The 19102-nt window shown below is 50.9% G+C and overlaps 1 protein-coding gene across 3 annotated transcripts in view; it reads left to right on the forward strand.

Annotated features, from left to right (window-relative positions):
* The window catches only part of DSCAML1 (DS cell adhesion molecule like 1), a 94546-nt gene that overhangs the window by 11155 nt on the left and 64289 nt on the right, over positions 1-19102 (forward strand). The gene's annotated exons all lie outside the window — the stretch shown is intronic.

Here is a 19102-nt window from a genome sequence, read left to right on the forward strand (position 1 = left end):
AAGGGAGCTTTGTTCTGCTTGTGGCATTGGGCTGGGAGTGGCTTTGCATTTGTGTCCAGGGCTGGGCAATGGAGCAAAGGACTCCTCTTCCTCATGTCGCAGAGGAGGGGGGTGCTTCATTAGTGCAGAATCAGCACTTGCCTTGGACTTGGAAGTGCGCTGAAACCATCCAGTGGCCACAGACTCGGTGCTGAACCATCCTTGGATGTTGGGGCCCAAGTGGATGGCTGAATGACCCCTGCCTGCATCTGGGTCCAATCTGCCTCCAGGCCCTGATTTGGCAGAGACCGCCGGGGTCTGGGCTGCCAGGGAGGGGCTTTGCTAAGGCAGTGGCCCTCTACTTCCAACTGACCTTTTCATTGCGCACTTGGCATTATTAGAAGGAAAGGAAAACTGATTTTATAAATTGCTCATTGATTTGTGAGCAGCGTCTGCCTGGGGCTGTGTCTGCTTTGCTCTGTTGGGTGATGCTCCTGTGCAGCTTCTGTGTTTTGTTCTCAAAGGCTGGTGCCGGCTTTGTAAACAGCTGTGCATGCCTTGCAGTGTCAGTGATGATTTAGGAGGAACGCTGCAGCCTGGGTGGCCCCTTGCCCTGGGAGGGGGGCATGTTGAAAGACTAGCCCAGCCACAAGCTGGAGGGAGGTGGCCGGCCAGTCGGGTTGGAGGGAACGGCTTTGCCTCACCTGTTGTAAGAGGAAGAGTGGTCAGCTTGGCCCCGGAGCTCCCCCTGGTCCCATCCCTTGAGGGGCCTTTTCAGCAGCTAGAAGGCACCTTCTGCTTCTTGTGTCCATTTGCTCCTTTGGACCTATCTATCTGTCCGCCTTTTGTCTCTGTGTTACCTTTTTCACCTGCCCAGTGGCAAGAGAGGGTCTCCCGGGGGCTGGTGTTGCTGGACACTCCAGAGTGTTATATCTGACCTGGCTTCTTTACTTTACCAGCTCCATGGCCGAGGAAAGGAAGGAAAGTCTGCTGGGACTGCCCACAAAGGTGGCTGGGCCGCTCTCTCAGTCCCTGCTGCAAGGGGCCTCAGTCCCAGCTGACTTGGCAGTGGATGTGCTGGATACTGGGCTGGGCTGGGGGCAGCTGATCCAGGACTTTTCTTTCCTAGGCAGCTCAGGTTTGCCTGGTCATAACAAGTTCTTTAACTGTTTTTTGGGGTGGTGTGTGGTCCCCTATTCCCATCTCTGGTTTCCTTGGGGGAGGCTGGTGAGTGGCACATGCATGTGGTCACCTGGCATTTCCTTTCTTTTCTGGCTACCAGAAGTGATGTTTTGGGGATATTTCATGGCCAGCCTTTTCGGTGGCATCATTGCACAACTGCTTCTCTCTGTTTTGCATCCATTGCAGCAGCCTTCTCTTTCTTTGTGTGTATCTCCCTGCTCTCCCCCCCCCCCCCCATTTGTTAAATTGCTAGCTGCATTATTTGGTTAACTTGGCAACATTGAAATTTACCCTGGAATCAAAGATAAATTCTCTTATAGAAGGTTATCCTACACATAAATCACCATTAGTCTGCCTCCTTTTTGTTTAATGTCTGCCTAACTGTGCGGCTGTCTACAAATGTGTGTTTAGGAAAGTCAGGGGTTGCAGAGAAATTATAGGTTTTTCAAAAGCCCATTTGCCTTGCTGATGCTCACATCAAAATCAATCTAGCCTTCAGTTCTCAACCCCCTTCAAGCACGTGGTCCCATTCCCTGGGCTTTGGCATTTCATGGTGGGTCATGTTAATTCCAAATAAGCCAGCGAAGCTTCGCAGGTGGCAAGCCCTTTGCACTGTGGCCGAGTGGCAAGGCTGTGACTCTGGACACTATGACTGGCTGTGGAGCTTGATCCAGTGCAACTTTAAAAATCTTCCTCAGCAGAACTCAGCACAGCTGGCCTGCTCCAGGATTTCTCTGCTCCCAGTGGAGCAGGAAAGAGCTGATGGCAGGGAGATCCAACTGCAAAACTTCATTTTTAACAACAAAATCTGGCTGTGTGTGCCGAGGGGGAGGGAGGGGAGCCAAAGCAAAGGCGGCTTAGCAAACTTGTGAGAAGGGAGTGGCAAGATCATATCAGATGCTGTCTGTTCAAGGGGGTGCGTAATTCTAGGAGTAGAAGACAGCCGTCCTGGAGGCCATCTTGTGAACCCTTCTGGCATCTCCCCGGATGCCCCTGGCCCCTTGAGGGGCATATTGCTAGCAGCATCCTGACCAGACATTGAACAATCCCCTAAATAGAAGCAGGAAACTGGCCACTGAATAGCAAGGAAGTGGAAGAAACATTGAGGGAGACCAAGAGACAGCAGCAAAGCCCAGGGAACCCCTTCCCTCAATGTGGACTTTAGGCCCCTGTTGATGCGGCCCGGAACTGCATTGGCATCACACTGTTAACCCATGTTTAGACTGTAGTCTGCTAAGGTTGCGAGATTACTAGTGAGGAATTTGTTGGACTGTACACGCTTGGCAGAGTTGACTTCCACAAATTTCTGGGTGATTGAAGCCTCCCTCCCCTTGCTTTTATCTCTCTCTTTCTGAATATTTGGTAGTTTGTTTTAGGAGGGCATCATCCAATTCCTCAGCCTGATGAAGTGGGGGCTACTGCAAACCCTCGCAATGAGGCCACTCTTCCCTTTACTTTTTATCTGAAGGCTGTCTTCCATGCTCTAAGTCATAGATCTCCTCACAGGTGTACACATTTTGGATGTATAATGCTCCTCCTCCTACTCCTTCCCTGTTTGGTCTGTTTCTTTGCAAATATAATGCAGCCTGGCTGGGTTTGTCAAGGTACTCCTTTGCCTCAGAGGATGATGCAGATACTGCTGCTTTCAGTGGGGTAGAATACAATTTGTGTGTGTGTTGTAACTGCAGAATGACCGATCTGCACCTGGAAGGTGAGAAGAGCCGGTGAAGGGGGTTGAGTTTTGGGGATTCCTACTTGGGGGGGAGCTTTCCCCAGCTCTCTCAGCCGTAGCGTTGAACCATTCCCAGTTCTCTTCTTGATAAACCTCATGATAGTCTTGGAGTGCCTCCTTCCCGACCCTCCTGGGAGATGGAAAATGGAGCCAGTCAATTTGTCTCATCATTGTGTGTCATCTGAAGAGGTAATATTAACCCACCATCGTGTGGGGTTTGGGGGGAAGCCCCTTTTCTGTCTTAGCGTCATTCCCCAGCCCCCTTCCTTTCTCTGCCACATCTTAACATTAGTCCTTAATAATGTGGAAGCAAATGAAACTATATATCCTAAAAATCATATTATATTCTCTCCAAATATAATGAGTGCCTGGAGACCCAGCATGAAGCTACCCAAAATTAAAGCTACTGAATATTTATGGGTGTTGCGCTCCCATTGATATTCCTGCCTGGGTCGGGCCTTGGCATTGTTGTGTTTTGGCTGTGAGCCCCTGCCAGGTAGTACCAAGAGGCCTTCAGACGGCTCCCAGACGGGCAGAGGCAGTAACTGACCCATGGCATGGCTGCACCCCCTTTGTCCTCTCTCAATGAGAGTGCTGTCCTTGGGGACCAGGATCTGCCATGGCAGGAAATGAAAGGCCAGACTTGTTTGTCTTTCTCCTGGGAGGAAGCCCTGCCTCTGCCACCTGGCCTGCCGCTGCTTTCACACTCGCTGCTCGCTGGTGAAGGCTTCCTCCTCGAGGTTGAGTGGCATCCCTTTCTGTTGCAAGCAGCCTCTGGGGCTCAGGAGGGTAGGGCAGGGGGGCAGCAACAGAGGAGGCTGCGGAGGGTGGGGGTCTCCCAGACCCACCTGGTCCCTTCCAGGTGCGCCACTTCCAGGGCCTGCAATGTTCTGGACTTACACAAATGTTAGCATCAGCACCAGACACTGCTCCCCATCCCTAGTCTCCCGGTGCCAGAGGAAGAATGGGAAGGGATCACAGGCGCGGAGGAGGAAGGGGCAGCACACAGACGCACTCTCTGTCAGGACGCTTGACCATCACGGCTGCACCCTCAGACTCAGGCGGTCAGCCTGGGGTGGGCTGGGGCAGTGGGAGTGGCGGGGAGGGGGCAGCTGCCTTGGTTGGAGGGACCCCAGACCCACCAGCTGGTGAGGCAGCTGCCTTCCAGCCCCACACGTGCGGCTCAGCCATGTGACTCCAGGCATTTGTGGCATTTGTGGGTGTGAGTGGGTGTTTGTGCACTGCAGACCCCATGAGTATGAACCAAGGGAGCAGCCTCCACCGCCTCCGCCAGCCTTCCTGCCATGAGCACTGCCTCTCCCCCAACATTATTGTGCCTTTTTGGGAAAAGTGTGCACCCCCTTTGCCCTGAAAGTGCCCACCCCCTCCTTTACCTTCTCTTACCCTTTGTTTAGCTTCCCCATGACTCTGCCCCTCCAGCTAGCAAAGGGTCACCATCATGACCTCTCTGTTAAATATTTTTACACCAGTGTCTCTGTGTGTGTGCTGTGGAAGCAGAAAGATCCTTGTGTGTGAACTCCCAAGAGCCAGCTGTGGGGACGGGGCTTAGGCCAAGCGGGAGCCGGGGGGGTACCTGAGCAATGGGAATTCACTGGGGGTTGCAGGTGTGCCAAGCCAGACCCCTCCCCTCAGCATCCCCTCTGCTCCCCTGCCCCCTGCGGTGCTCACCCTCCTGCCAGCTTTTCTTCCTGCCTCACAATGTATGTCTTGACATGTGGGCAGAAAAGGGACCTCTTGGGGTCCTTGATGGGTGAGGGGGCAGATGCGCCATGTAATGTGAGTGATGGGCTGTCGTTCGAATAGGCCTGGTGGCTACTGGGGGTCTCCCACTGCATCTCTGAGGAAGGGGGTGGGAGGGGAGACGTTCCTCCACTGGGAGAAGCACCTGCCTCCGGTCTGCCCCCAGATTCGTTGCCCCCCAAGCGTCCACCATCGCCCCCCAATGCACTGAGGCTGGCAGGAGGGCAGTGGGGCAGTGTTTGTGGGAGAAGGCGCCGAAGGTGTTGTCTGCCGTGTTGTTCTCGCCAAGTGGGGTGAGATCTGTCTGAAATCATTCCATCTTTCTCCTGAGTCTTGGTGTGAATTTTATCTAATCACCATGGCAACAGATAAAAAAAGGTGTGAGCACCACATCTCTCTTTTGCTGTGATAATTCAGATTTAGATATTCAGATCAGATTGGAGACTGGGATTTCAAATGGAGCAAGGAGAGCAGTAATGCTGACAGTTGCACTGGCTCCATGGCAGGCTGCAATCTGCCCTTTTGGACGAGGAAGCAGGGCCGGGGGGGAGGCATGCTTTTTGGAAGTGCAATTAATTCATCAGCCCCACCCTGCAGCTTGGCTTGCCTTGGAATGAGCCACTGGTGCTTAGCCTAGACAGGGGTCGGCATTGGTGGGAGACTGTTGTGGCCCTTCTGCTCAGTGCCCACGTTCAGGGAGCACCTAGCTCCTTTTGGGGCTGATGACTTGAGGAGACCCCCAGAAAGAGCCATTCCACCACGGACATCCAAACAGGCACACCGGGGGATGAAGGTGATGCCCCATAGCAGCTACTATTTCATCTGGGTGTCCTTTCCTGCAATCTGCTTTGTTCAAGTCTCTGTATTTGAAGGTGGATGGCCAAGACTGATCAGGATTTTTGTTGGTCTACTGCACTCCCTGCCATTCAACAATCTTTTTCTTTAGCTAGCTATGGTGGTGTTGGAGTATTCTTGACTTGTTGGTTTGGGAAATTTCAACATCCATCCTGAAGCTGTCCCATCATCAGGGGCTCAGGACTTCATGTCTGCCTTGATAACTATGGCTCTGTTTCAAGTGTTGTTTGAAGACACTCTAGATCTTGTTTTCTTTGCTGGATAGTACGATGGTGAGTTGAAGAGCCTTCTATAGTACTACTGCCATTAGACAGATCACTGTATGGTCAGATTTAAACTTACTAGACTCAAAACCTTTACAAAAGTGGGGAACATATCAACATTGTACACCCCAGGAGAATGGCTCTTTACTGATTCCTGTTCCCATTTTTTGTAGCAATGTTTTTAACTTTCATATTGTAATTGTTATTATCTTGTACTGTAATGTTTTAATCTTTGTAAGCCACCTTGATCATTTTTTGGAAAGGCGGGGTATAAATAAAAATTATTATTATTATTATTATTATTATTATTATTATTATTATTATTGCAACATCCAGCCAGCTAGCCAGAGACTGGACCAGGAATGACATGGCAGAGAGCAGGTGGGTCAAGCAGGTCAGGAGCACACCTGGCCGGCCCTCCGTCTGGCAGGCTTCACCCCACTCTTTGCTGGTGCAGATCCAGTCATGGCTCCCTTGCAAGGCTGGGCTGGTCAGTCCTGCGGAGGGATTCAAGGCTGCTGAGGGAGACCCTGAAGGGGAGCGAGTGGGCTTTCTGCAACTTCCCTCTGTGCAGGAGCCACCAAGGGACTCCATGTGTGTATCTGGGGGGGGGGGGGGGCATTGTGGCCTATGTGGCCTAGTGGGGCAATCCACCTCCAGAGCCAGCGTGGAAAACTCTTTCCTTCTTAATCTTTCTGGGGACAGAGAGAGGTGGCCTGGCAGGAGGGGGTGGCACAATCAGCCAGGAACAGGTGGCTGCAGATTACTGGAGCTGCAGAGAGCTGCTGAAGGATCTGCACAGCCCTCAGATCTCTTGTTGGCCACTGTTTGCCCATCTGGCCACGGAGACACCCCCATCTCAGGCCCTCTTAGGGAGAAGTCCCTAGACCCGCCAGCCAGTGGCCACCCACGTTAGGACTGGAACCTGGGCCAGTGCCAGGGTCATTGCATGCCAGAGGTAGGGGTCCATCTGCCCCTTCCTGCCCTGTGCCTGCAAAGACCACCCAGAAGGGCAGGGTTGGTTTTGCCACTGAGGTGGGCAGGAGAAATGATGCCCCCTCCAGGACAGTGCTGGGAATGGAGCCTTGGGCTCAGCCCCTCTCTGGGTGCTTTGGCTGCATCCAGGGAGCTTATTGCAGGCACTTTGTTCTGGACACAGGCAGGGAACATGCGTGATCAAGTGAAAATGGAGTCTATTGCGCACTAAACTGTTGGCAAGGCATCCCCATGCCATCACCGACCCTAACCCATCCCTGAGCCAAGCTGAGGCCCATGAATATTGCTCAGCCAGACAGATCCTGGCTGAGCAAGAAAGCTTTCCGGCTGAACAATATTCACACACCTGAGCCCGGTTTGTGGATGGGTTAGGGTCGACGATGGCATGGGGATGCCTTGCCAACAGTTTAGCGTGCGATGAACTCCATTTTCACTTGGCCATGCGCGTTCCCTGCCCAGAACAAAGTACATGTGATAAACTCCCAGGCAGGAGACAAGGAGGCCTCAGTCAGTGGAGGGCCTTCCTCTGCCCTTTATGTCAATGGTGGTGGGGGGGAACCAAGTGGGGAGGGCAGTGTGATGAAGGGGCAGCGCAGGTGGTGGGTCTCAGGCTGTAGATGCTGTTTGGATGGAAGGCTCTGGCTCCCCCTCCATGGCTACTTGTTGCAAAAACAGTGGTGGGCAGGTGTGACATGGGCATCAGCAGCAGCAAAAGCCAAGAGATGCCAGTCAGCCAGCTTCTGTCCTAGAACAGACATGGCTTTCTTCCTCAGCCCTGCTTTCAAAGTCTCTTTCATTTTGCCCGAGAGGCAGATGTGAAGGGCTCCAAGCCTTTCTGTCCCACAAGAGAGAGGGCCAGTTGTTTGCATCTCCTTCTCTGCCCATTTTGGGACAATGGTGGTCTTTTCTCCCTGACCCACAAAATGCACAGCCTCTTCCTCCAGGGAGGAGGGATGCTCTTCCAGGCAGGAAGCCTGTCTTTCCATTCTCCAGTCCTGGAGCGACTGCATAAGGAGACCAAGGGGTTGCTTCTCACTGGACAGCTGAGGGGACTCCTTCGACGGGGACCCAAAATGTCAACATATTTAAGGTGTAACACTTCCTGGGTGCAAACAGCTTATAGTCTGTGCTTATCCTCATCCTAGACCAAAAGGTCTGTCTGAATCCCAGAATCTCAAGAATGGGAAAGGACCCCAAGGGCCAAGCCTCCTGCCATACAGCAATACACCATTGCAGCACTCCAGAAAGATGCACTTCCAACCACTGCTTAAAGAACTCCAGCAATGGAGAACCCACCAGCCGACAAAGCAGTCCTTCCACTGTTGAACAGCTCTTACAGTCATGTTCTCCTTAATGTTTAGCTGGGACCTCTTTTCTTGTAATCCATTGATTCATGGTCTAGTCTGTGGAACAGCAGAAAACAAAGTGGCTCCATCTTTTATACGACATCTCTTTAGGTATTTAAAGATAGTTATCATGCCAACTCTCAGCCTCTTCCCCCAAGAAAAACATACACAGCTCTGTAAGCCATTCCTCACAAGGCTCGATGGTTTCCAGACCTTTGATTATTTTGTTGATATTCTTCTTGAACTGTGGAGCCCATAACTGGACACAGCCTTTCAGACAAGGTCTAACCAAAGCAGAACAGAGTCAGGGACGTAGCCAAGGGGGGGGGGGTTCTTGGGGTCTGGACCCCCCCCCTTCCATTAGAAAAATGAATGGTGCGTGCTGCTGCGCCGCCGCGCCCAAGCCCCATTATAATGGTGGCACTTAGTCTGGACCCCCCCCCCCCCTTCCTAAAATCCTGGCTACGTCCCTGACAGAGTGAGATACTACTTCCCTTGATCTGGACACTCTGCTTCTCTTGATGCACCCAAGAACTGTATTGGCATTTTTCTCTGCTGCATCACACTGGTGACCCATGTTTAGCCTTTGTTCTATAAAGATTACTAGATCTTTTTCACATGTGTGGCTTTCTAACCAGGTGTCACCCATCATATATTTGTGCATTTCACTTTCCCTGCCTAGGCATAGTACTGTACGTTTCTCTCTGTTGGAATTAATTTTATTTATTTTGGTCCAGCTTTGCAATCTGTCAAGATCATTTTGAATCCTGTTCTCATCTTCTGGGGTATTAGGAAGGGTATTGGCTACCCCTCCGAATTTGGTGTCATCTGAAAATTTGATAAGCATGCCTTCTGTTCCATAATCTATTTACAAAGATGTTAAACAATCCTAGGCCCAGGACAGTGCCCTGAGGCACCCCACTAGTTGCTTCTCTCTGGGATGAAGAGCAACCATTGCAGAGCACTTTCTGGGTTTGGTCTTCAGCCAATTACAGATCCTCCTGGCTAATGCTGTCCAGCCCACAGTCCACTGGCTTGTCTGCGAGAACATCAAGGGGAAACCTTGCCAAAGTCTTGCTGAAATCAAGATATACTACATCCACAGAACTCTCCTCATCTACCAAGCTTGCAACTGTATTCCTTAAAATAAAATAAGAATGTTTTGGTGTGCCTTGTTTTAAAGATAACTCTGCTGGCTCTTAGTAACCACAGCCTTCCTTTCTAAGTGCCTCCAGGCAGATTGTTTCATGATCTCTTCTGGAACCTTTCCTGGTTTCATTGTCAAGCTGACAGACCAGGAGTTGCCTGGGTCCTCTCCCCCCCCCCACCTTTTTTTTTTTTTTTAAGATGGGGACAACATTTATCCTCCTCTAATCTGCTGGGATCTCTCTTGTTCTCCAAAATTTCCCAAAGATCATAGATGGTGACCCTGAGATTACATCTGCAAATTTTCTTAACACTCCCCTTGGATTGAGCTCATCCAGCCCTGAAGACTTAGAGCAGCTAGGTATTCCTGTACTACTACTTTGCCTGTTTTGGGCTGTTGTCCTCTTATTGCATTCTTACCCATTAATCCCTGTTTTTCCTTTTGGGAGAAGACTGAACCAAAGAAGGTGTCAAACAATTCAGCCTTTTCTCTGTCCCTTGATAGCATTTCACCATCTTCTCTATGCAATGGTTCTGCCACTTCTTTGTTCTTCCTCTTCTTCTGACCACAACCCAAAAAACCCTTTCTCTTATTTTTAACCTCCCTTAGCACTAGCTTTTCTGACTTTCACTCTACAAGTATTGGCTATTTGTTTCTTCTTTGGTGATTTCCCCCTTTTCTATTTCTTATATATGTTTCTTTTAAATCTCAGCTTATCTCAGATTTCTTTGTACATCCATCCTGGTTTCTGTGGCTAACTCTCAACTTTTCTTCTTCATTGGAATTGTTTGCAGGTCTGCCTTCCATATCTCACTTTAAAGAAACTCCCATGCACCATGAAATCCCTTTCTTTTGAACATTTCCAACCATGGCATCTAACCCAATACTTCCCTAAACATACCAAAACCAGCTTTCTGGAAGTCCAGAGTGTATGTTTCCCACTGTCCTCTGCTTACCTCTTTTGCTAAGCAGGCATGTCGCTTTCACACATCAACACAAACTGAAAAAAGCTCTGAAAGACTTGCATCGCCCTATTCCACCCCTTGAAAAACAGGATCATGATTTGCATCCTTCTGGATCCCCTTATCTTCCTTCCCGCTCCCGACTTATAGAGCACTGCTGTTTCTCTCCCAAAGGCTCTCTACTTGGCTCCCATGCTTTAAGCCATGGGTCTCCTCACAAGTGTACATATCCTTGACATGTAATGCTACCCCTCCTCCTTGGCTGTTTTGGTCTATTATACCCTTTCCTTGCTACATTCCAGTCTGAGGCTGATCCCACCAGGTTTCAGAGATGCCTATCAAATTATACTTGCTTTCCTGTGCTAAGAGTTCTGGTTTATTCTTGTTTATTCTTTGTGCTCTGTGTATTAATGTGCTTTCTGCAACCGGACTTGTTTATTGGCCTTTTTAGTCATCAACGCGCTCTTCGTTCGCAAAGTAAAGCCAGAGAGAGAGAGATTAATGTAGACTGAGGCATCTAAGACCACGAGTCTTTCTCCCTAGTTGATTCTTTGTTGGTTTTCCTCTGCCATCCAGCCAAGTTCTTGGATGCAGCATTCCCTGAGCAGTGCTTCTCTGAGCTCTTGGTGCTCCTCTTTGGTTCTCACAGTCGGTGGCCCACACAGTCTTGTCTCCTGCCGCAGATGCCTGGTCAGGCAGGATCCCCATGCTCTTTCTAACTCTCACAGCTCAAACTGGAAATCTTGCACCAGCCGTTTGGAGCCCGTGGGTGAATCATGGAATCATAGAACCATAGAATCGTAGAGTTGGAAGATACCCCAAGGGCCATGCAGTCCAACCCCATTCTGCCATGCAGGAAATCTCAATCAGAGCATCCTCATTGACAGATGTCTATCCAGCCTCTGTTTAAAGACCTTCATTGCTCTCCATTGAGGGAGTGTGTTCCACTGTCAAACAGCCCTTACTGTCAGGAAGTTCTTCCTAATGTTGACTGAAATCTCTTTTCCTGGAGCTTGCATCCATTGTTCCTGGTCCTAGTCTCTGGAGCAGCAGAAAACAAGCTTGTTGCATCCTCAATGTGACATCCCTTCAAATATTTAAACAGGGCTATCATATCACCTCTTAACCTTCTCTTCTCCAGTGTAAACAAACCCAGCTCGCTAAGTCTCTCCTCATAGGGCTTCATGGTTTCCAGGCCCTTCACCATTTTAGTTGCCCTCCTTTGGACATGCTCCAGTTTCTCAATGTCCTTTTTGAATTGTTTTGCCCAGAACTGGACACAATATTCCAGGTGGTGCCTGAACAAAGAGAATAGAGTGGCACTATTACTTCCCTTGATCTAGACCAGTGATGGCAAATGTTTTAGCGACTGAGTTCCCAAACTGCAACCCAAAACCCACTAAAATATCACAAAGTGCCATTTCCCTCTTTCTTTCTAGTAACAAATTCTGGCAAACTCTGTGCTGAGGTGATGGCGTGTGTGCCCACAGAGAAGGCTCTGAGTGCCACTTCTGGCACTCGTGCCATAGGTTCACCACCACTGATCTAGACACTATACTTTTATTGATGCAGCCTAAAATCGCATTGGCCTTGTTAGCTGCCGCATCGCACTGTTTACTCATGTTCGACTTGTGATCTACTTGGACTCCCAAATCTCTTTCATACATATAAATCTCTCCTTCAGTCAGGTGTCCCCAATTCTATATCTGTGCATTTCACTGCCCTAAGTGCAGTACCTTACATTTCTCCGTGTTGAATTTCATTTTGTTAGCTTTGGCCCAGCTTTCTAGTCTATTCAGGTCATTTTGAATTTTGATCCTGTCCTCTGGAGTATTAGCTACTCCTCCTAATTTGGTGTCATCTGTAAATTTGATGAGTATGCCCCCAATTCTGTCATCCAACTCATTGATAAAGACTTGGGTGCCTCTCTGTGGCCGCGGGACTCCTTGCCCACTTACTTCTTCAACCACAGCCCAAGCTATTGCCCCGTTTCTGTTGAGGAGCAACTAGAAGCAAAAGCCAGGCTGCAGGTTTTCATCATTACTGCTCTTTTTATTGACCTTTCCAAACCACCGCTGGCAAATCCAGAGAAAGCTCCTGCATTTTCCCCTTCTCAAATCAAATAACTTTTCTTCAGCCTCTGCTGCTCCAGTCCTGTGTTGTTGTTCTTGGGTGTACAGCTGGACTCTGAGGATGCTGGAAATCCTGTTCCTGGCGCTGAGCAAGGAGCCGGCAGAGGCCAGGACACCTCAAAGGTCTCCATTGCATAGAAGAGCCACATCCAGGAAGTCCCCAATATATGTTCAGTCTGTGGGAGCAGTGACTTGGCCAGGTGTGAACTGCTGCTTCAGCAGTGCTCTACTTGTGCAAGCTGCATTTAGCCAGCAAGGCACAGCCATGTTCATGCGTGAGGAGGTCGCCTGCTGCTCATTGCAGTTGGCTGACATGATGCTGGTCGTCATCATGGGATGCAAGTCACAGATTTCAGAGCCAGGATGTGATTCAGCCACGAGGGGCAGGATTCTCATACTTACATTCACAGTGCAAGAAGGAACTGAAGCATAGCTTTGTGCATATGCAAATGGCTTTCCGTTATTATCCTTTCTGACCTCCATTTGAATGTAAGGGGGGGCCCCACCAAGAGATTTGCAGGGGAGAAAGTATGGGGGGAGGAGCTAACATGCACACCATGACAGCTTGCGCATTTGCTTGACACATGTGCAATGGCTGCTCTGTGCTTTTCTGAAAACTGGCAATAGTGCTGCACAAAGCATAAAGCTTGTGTTTTCTAGCTTGCATTCTAAGAGTGTTTACTTACTCTCTCATAATTTGTGTCCCACCTTTTGCCTTCACTCCGCTCCCTGAACTTGAGCTCATAGAAAGGATCCATACTTGGATGCTGCTGCCTTGACTGAGCCTGCCTTTGATCTGCCTCTGTCTGACTGTGTGCTGCTGGAGGAGAAGTGCCTTGGTGGCTGGCATCGTTGGAGGGGGCATTAAAGCCCAGCTCCCTTCTGTAGGAAGACGGGTGGCCCTTCTGCATGGTGTGACTTCTCAGGAGGAAGAGGGTGGGTGACCCTTCCCTTCTGCCTTTGAAGTGCTCACTTTGGAGCTTCTGGAGGCTGATCCAAGTGCTTGGGAGGCAGACTGGGTGGTTGTCAAGCCAAGTGGGATCTTGCCTGGTTTGCCAGAGCTGCTGCCCATCCATTTGCTGGAGGGGGGCATGAAATAAGGAAAAGTTTGTCTGGCATGAAGGAGACCAGTCCAAACGTCACCTCAGCTGTGGGAGCAGCAGCAGCACATGGGGTGCTTGCGCCTCTCTGTCCTCCCCCTTCCTCCTTGCCTTGCCCAGATGCCATGGCAGATGGGCTGCAGTGCCGGTTCTTGGGTGAGAGAGAGCCCTGGCCTCACTCAGGACGGTCAATGGGCAGCACAAGCCACAAGAACGGCCATTTTGTTCTCAGCACAGGCTAAATGCTGGAGAAATGGTGCTTTGCTTCCTGAAGGCAAGAAGCTTTTGTGTGCGCTGGCATGGAAAACTCCGCAGTGCCTGATGGCTGGCTCAGATCCTGAGGCTCTGGAAAGTGCTGCCTGTCTGTTTTTCCCTCACTGGAGGAATCTTCCTCTGCAGAAGACACCGAGGAATAGGTTGCTCCAGCTGGACTTGGACTGGGTCTTTGGGAGCCCTGCTTTATACGAAATGTATCATCTATGTTTGTAATCTGCATTAGTTTTAATATTTTGTGAGCCACCTTGAGCCCCAGTATATGGCGAAAGGCAGGGTATAAATGATTACAATAGTCATAATAGTTTACTGATCTATTCCGGAACCTTGGTAACAATAGCCGTACTTAAGAGTAGCAATCCCCATAAAAGCACCAATGAGCAGAAGCAGCATCGCTTTGTGCCCAGACGGCTCCTCTCTCCCTGGCTGTCGGTCCTCCCTCTGTCGGAGCCGTTGCCCGGGTGCAGCCCATCTGTGTTGGTCATGTCTTCTCATGCTTCTCTCTGCGAGCTCCTTGGTGCCAAGGGGAGGGGGTATATGTTGGATTTCTTGCCAGGTGAAATAATGCCAAGGTCTGTCCCCTTCTGCAGTAGCAGCAGCAGCCTCTGGTTTGGGAACACCAGCGATGGCGCCGGTGTAAAAGAGGCAAGTATCTAGTCCTCAGCACTTCATGGGAAAGTGCCTGGCGGAAGGCTTCAGAAGTGCCCCCAATCTGTCCTCTCTCTGGGCATCTCCTGTGCCCTCCTCACAATGTTGAGCCGCTTCCTTGTCCTTCTGACATGGGGTGGACAGGGGATGATAATAATAATAATGATAATAATAATAATAATAATAATAATAATAATAATAATATATTTATTTATTTATATTCCGCCTTTTCCCGAGTGAATCAAGGTGGATTACAACACAAATATAACAATAAAATATCATAAGAATAAAAATTCACAATGATAAACAATCCCATATCCCAACCCTCCCTCCAAAGGGCTTGAACCCCAAGATGCACAGGATCATAGAATCATAGAGTTGGAAGAGACTGCAAGGGCCATCCAGTCCAACCCCCTTCTGCCATGCAGGAAATCTAAATCAAACCATCCCCATTGACAGATGGCCATCCAGCCTCTGTTTAAAGACCTCTAAGGAAGGAGACTCCACTACCCTCTGAGGGGATCCCAAGGGATCTTGCACAGGCAGTGCAGGATGGGCCTTCCCCCCCTCCAACCTTGAAACGTTAGCTTTTGGCCAAGATCGGCCACCCCCAGCCCGCACCAGCTGCTGACCTCTCTTGGAAGGACCAGGCTTGATCCTGCCCAGCTGGCTCTTGCAGGAGGAGTCCGATCTCCGTGTACCCAAGGAGGGGCTCTGCAAATAGGCATGTGGCAGCAGTGGCAGCACCATCTGGCATCTGGGAGGCGAGGTGCCCTTGGCCTGGCAGAACTCCAGGTATTTGTGGCAAGCAGGGTGTGGGGAGCAGGGCTGTGCATGCAGCAGCTGCCAGGGGCCATCCTTCCTGGAGACCAAATCCTGCTCAGGATACCTGGGAACTCCTCTTCCCATGCCCATCTCTGCCAGGTCCTTGCTCTGCCCCCCTGGCGCCAGCTCCCCCTATGCTTTGGCCTGCAGGGCCCTGATGGGACTGGGCAGGAGACTGGGAGGGGGCCATGCATGGACCAGCCCTGGCCCTTGAGGACGCTGGGACTGTTCCCCCTCAGGCCCTTCAGGGTGTGTTTGTGTGTGTGTGATCCTGGTCCCCTTAGCAAGGCGGGATGCTTAACCATGCCCTGAGCCCCTTCTCTCTCCTGGGCTGTGACCTAGCCTGCCTGGCGGTCAGCAGAAGGGTTTGATCCATGGCCTCATCCCTTGGAAAGGCCCTTTCCTGCTGAAGGACTCTGGTAGCCAGAGGCTGGAGGTGACTACCAATTCCTTCTTCATGCCTCATATTCTTTTGGTTGCCTTCTGGTGACATTTGGTGGGGCAGGAAGGAGGCCGGCTGTTTAAAATGCATCCGCTGCATCTGACAGATGTCGACTGTTTGCTCAGGGCATTGATATGGCCACTGGCGTGTGCTCACCATATGACAGTCCAGGGTGTGTTTGCCCTTGGCTCACCTTGACAGACGCTGGAATTGCCTTCTCTCCTCAACCGTGTGCCTGGACACCTGGACTTGCCTCCAGCACTTGGTGGTGCCACATAAGACCTCCATGGAGTACTGAGCTGCCCACATCCCATGATGCCAGATGTGAGGGGAGAGTGTGGCCTCTGTGCTAAGCCATGTCCAGATCCCCCCCCTCCAACTTTAGGGGATCACCTGGGCCAGGCTGGTTTCCCGAAGAGCACCGCTTTGCCTCCTTTGTCCTCGTTTGCAAATGAGCTGGCTTCTCCTCTTCTGCCTGCTCTTTCAGTTTCTCTGCCCAGCCTAGGAAGGGCCCAGCTCCTGCTCTAGCACACTCCCCGATGTCGGTGGGGCGTGGGGGGCTGCATGGGGGCCCCGCCTGGTACCTGGGAAGGGAGGCGCTGCTGAGCCGCTGAGGAGGACAAGCATCCCTGGCTGGGTGCCCTTGCTGGGCATCCTTGTCTCCTCCTCCCCTTCCTTGCTGCCCCAGGTGGCTTCCTAGAGGTGGGCATGCGGATGACATTCTGCAGGGTCAGTGGGGCCCGAGATGCGCTGGGCCTGGCCTTAGAGGGGGCAGCAATGGGCTTTTAGAGAGTGACTTCTTTCAGAGCGTGTCTTAGAAGAATCTTTGAGAAAGGGGCCAGGGATCCCATGCTGCCAGTAGGTCCTTTTTGCTGGTTTAGGTATTGTGCCTTTGAGCCATGGTTTGCTAAGCTGGAGGAGGAGCACATGCTCTCCCTGCAACTCTGCTTGGCAAAGCCAAACGTGGGGGGAATCCTCTGATCCCTGGAGCCCTTAGAGCCCCCCCCTTCCCTGCACATTTCCCACCTGGAAGGTGAGTTGAGGAAAAAAGGGGGATGGAGAGGGGGATGGGCTTTGAGGGAGACACCTTACAGCTCCTTCCTTCCTTGCCTCATCTTCCATCGGTTCCCATGAAAGAATGGCAGCAAGTATTCCCCTGGCCACTTCTGGTCCTCTGTGCAACAGTCACACTGGCAAAGACTGCCTTAGACTCATGGCTCCCTCTTGTGGAATCCTGGGATTTCTAGTTTGGTGAGGAAGTATTGACAACTCCCTGCTGGGAACTTGCCTCCCCCCCCCCCAGGCAGTTAATGTGTTTGTATCCTTGTTTGTGTGAAAGGGAGGGGAGGACCTGCAGAAGACCCTGTCTGTGGTCCCTTTGGATGCAAGATTGGGATGACATTAACAGACAAAGAGGAAGGAGTGGAGATGCAAAACCCATCCATGTTTTGAGTACTTGTTTTGTAATGCAAATACATTCGGGGATAAGGGAGGAGATGAGAAATTAACCCACTTCCTGCTAACTTTTGCAGCCAACCAGCTGGGAGAATAGTAGGCTGAGGTGTGTGTTTGTGTGTGTGATTCCAGAGGTTTTCTCCTTCTGCCTGCCTGCCCTGTTTAGCTTGCCCAGAGAAGGAGCTCTAGGGACGGAGAACAAAGGGGGACGGGGAAGGGCAGGCTGAAAGTGGGGCTGCGCTGAGCTCCCCACCTTGGCGTGCCCATACATCATTTATTTATTAAAATGTTGACATCCTGCCCTGTATTGGAAAATCTGGAGGTGGTGTATAATCAAATGGGCCACAAGGGGAAGGGTCCTGGGTGCCGCTGTCTGAGGGGTTTCTCTGGGCCTTGTGTGCCTGATCTCCAGAGTCATAGTCCAATGCTCAAACCACTCCAGCACTTTGGCTGTCCCCAGGAGTGTGTTTGCACACTCAAAACTAATGCACCAAGTGTGCCTGTTTCTTGACAAGTCAGATCTGGTTATGGTGACACGCGCCAACCTGTTTAGACTACTGCAATGCACTTCCGTGGGGCTACCTTTGGAAACTGTCCAGAAACTTTGGTGGGTCCAAAATGCTGTGGCCCAGCTGCTGATTGGGGATGGTTACAGGAACGTACGCATTCATTGCTAAGGCAGCTGCACTGCTACCAGTCTGTTTCTGTGCACAATCTGAAGACCTGGTTATGGCCTTTGAAACCATGGGTCATGGGTCCAGACGACCTTAAGGACTGTATACAGACCTACAGCAAGGCTTGGTGAGGACCAGGGAGAGATCTTGCTGGGTGGCTGCCCCCAGGCTGTGGGACTCCTGCCCCATGCGGTGGCAGGATCGGACACCTCTTTTTTGCTGGCTGGCAGAGATCCACAAGATCCCATGAGATCCTGTGGGGCTGTTCTGGGCAGAGTGTGCAGAGGCTGGCCGATCCTCCTCCTCCTGTGGCAAATGTGACCCAAGGCCTTTCCAGGCCACAGAGGGACAGATGGACGGACAAACAGACGGATGTGCACAAAGGGCCCCTGACCACCCTCGGTCCATCACAGGCTTCTCAGCAGCATCCTTCAAAGGGTCACCAGGAGGTCCATCCCCCCCCCCCCCCGAGAAGCAATTGTTAGCCAGACAGAGCAGTAGTATGTGGCTCCAGAAAAGCCATATTTAAAATTCAGTTTCATTTGAGGGGGTAATATTCTTAAGGCAAGAATATCCTGAGTATTTTTTTTTTTTTTTAAACCATTTCTTCATGTTATGGTCTGAAATCTTTTCTTTGTTGTGAGCCAGCTGTGTGTTGTGTTTTGCTGCTGCCTCCTCTTGGATTCCTGGAGATCCCCCCCAAGTCAGTCACCCCTCAAAGAGAAAGAGGAGGAGGAGGAGGAAGGCCCCAGCTTTGAGCCACCAAATCTCCCTTGCTTCCATTAAGAGCACCCTCCCAGTGTGCCCTCTTCCATCTTTCCAGCAGTAAGTGGATTATTAATTTAATGTGGCATTATTTATTTATTAAAATATTTTATATCTTGCTCTTTCTGTTCCGTGAGGCACAGCACCAGCAGCTCACAACACTTCGTTGTTTCTGTGAGCCTGCCAGTTGTTTCCAACTTTTGGCAACCCTAGAGTGCACCGATCGCGGGGTTTTTTTGGCAGGTTTCTTCAGAGGAGTTTTGCCATTGTCTTCCTCTGAGGCAGAGAGAGTGTGACTTATCACCCAAGGGCACCCAGTGGTTTTTCATGGTGGAACTGGTACTCATAGCCTGGTCTACTCCAAAGTTGTACCTACTACGCCACGCTGGACCTCCCAGTGAGAGGCCAGGCCAGTTTTAGATACCTTCTCAGGTGCAGATGGCTCTGGGGAGGAGTTCTGGAGGCAGACAGGGAATGATGACCCAGAGAAGGCCCCTCTTCCCGCCCTCTTAGGTTGGTGCCAAGAAGGAGATCAGGGCTTCCCCAAAGGAGGAGTCCTGGGGCT

This window comes from Sceloporus occidentalis, unplaced genomic scaffold (assembly GCF_023333645.1).
Source record: "Sceloporus occidentalis isolate IW3139 unplaced genomic scaffold, rSceOcc1.0.p SCAF_9, whole genome shotgun sequence".
NCBI lineage: Eukaryota > Metazoa > Chordata > Lepidosauria > Squamata > Phrynosomatidae > Sceloporus > Sceloporus occidentalis.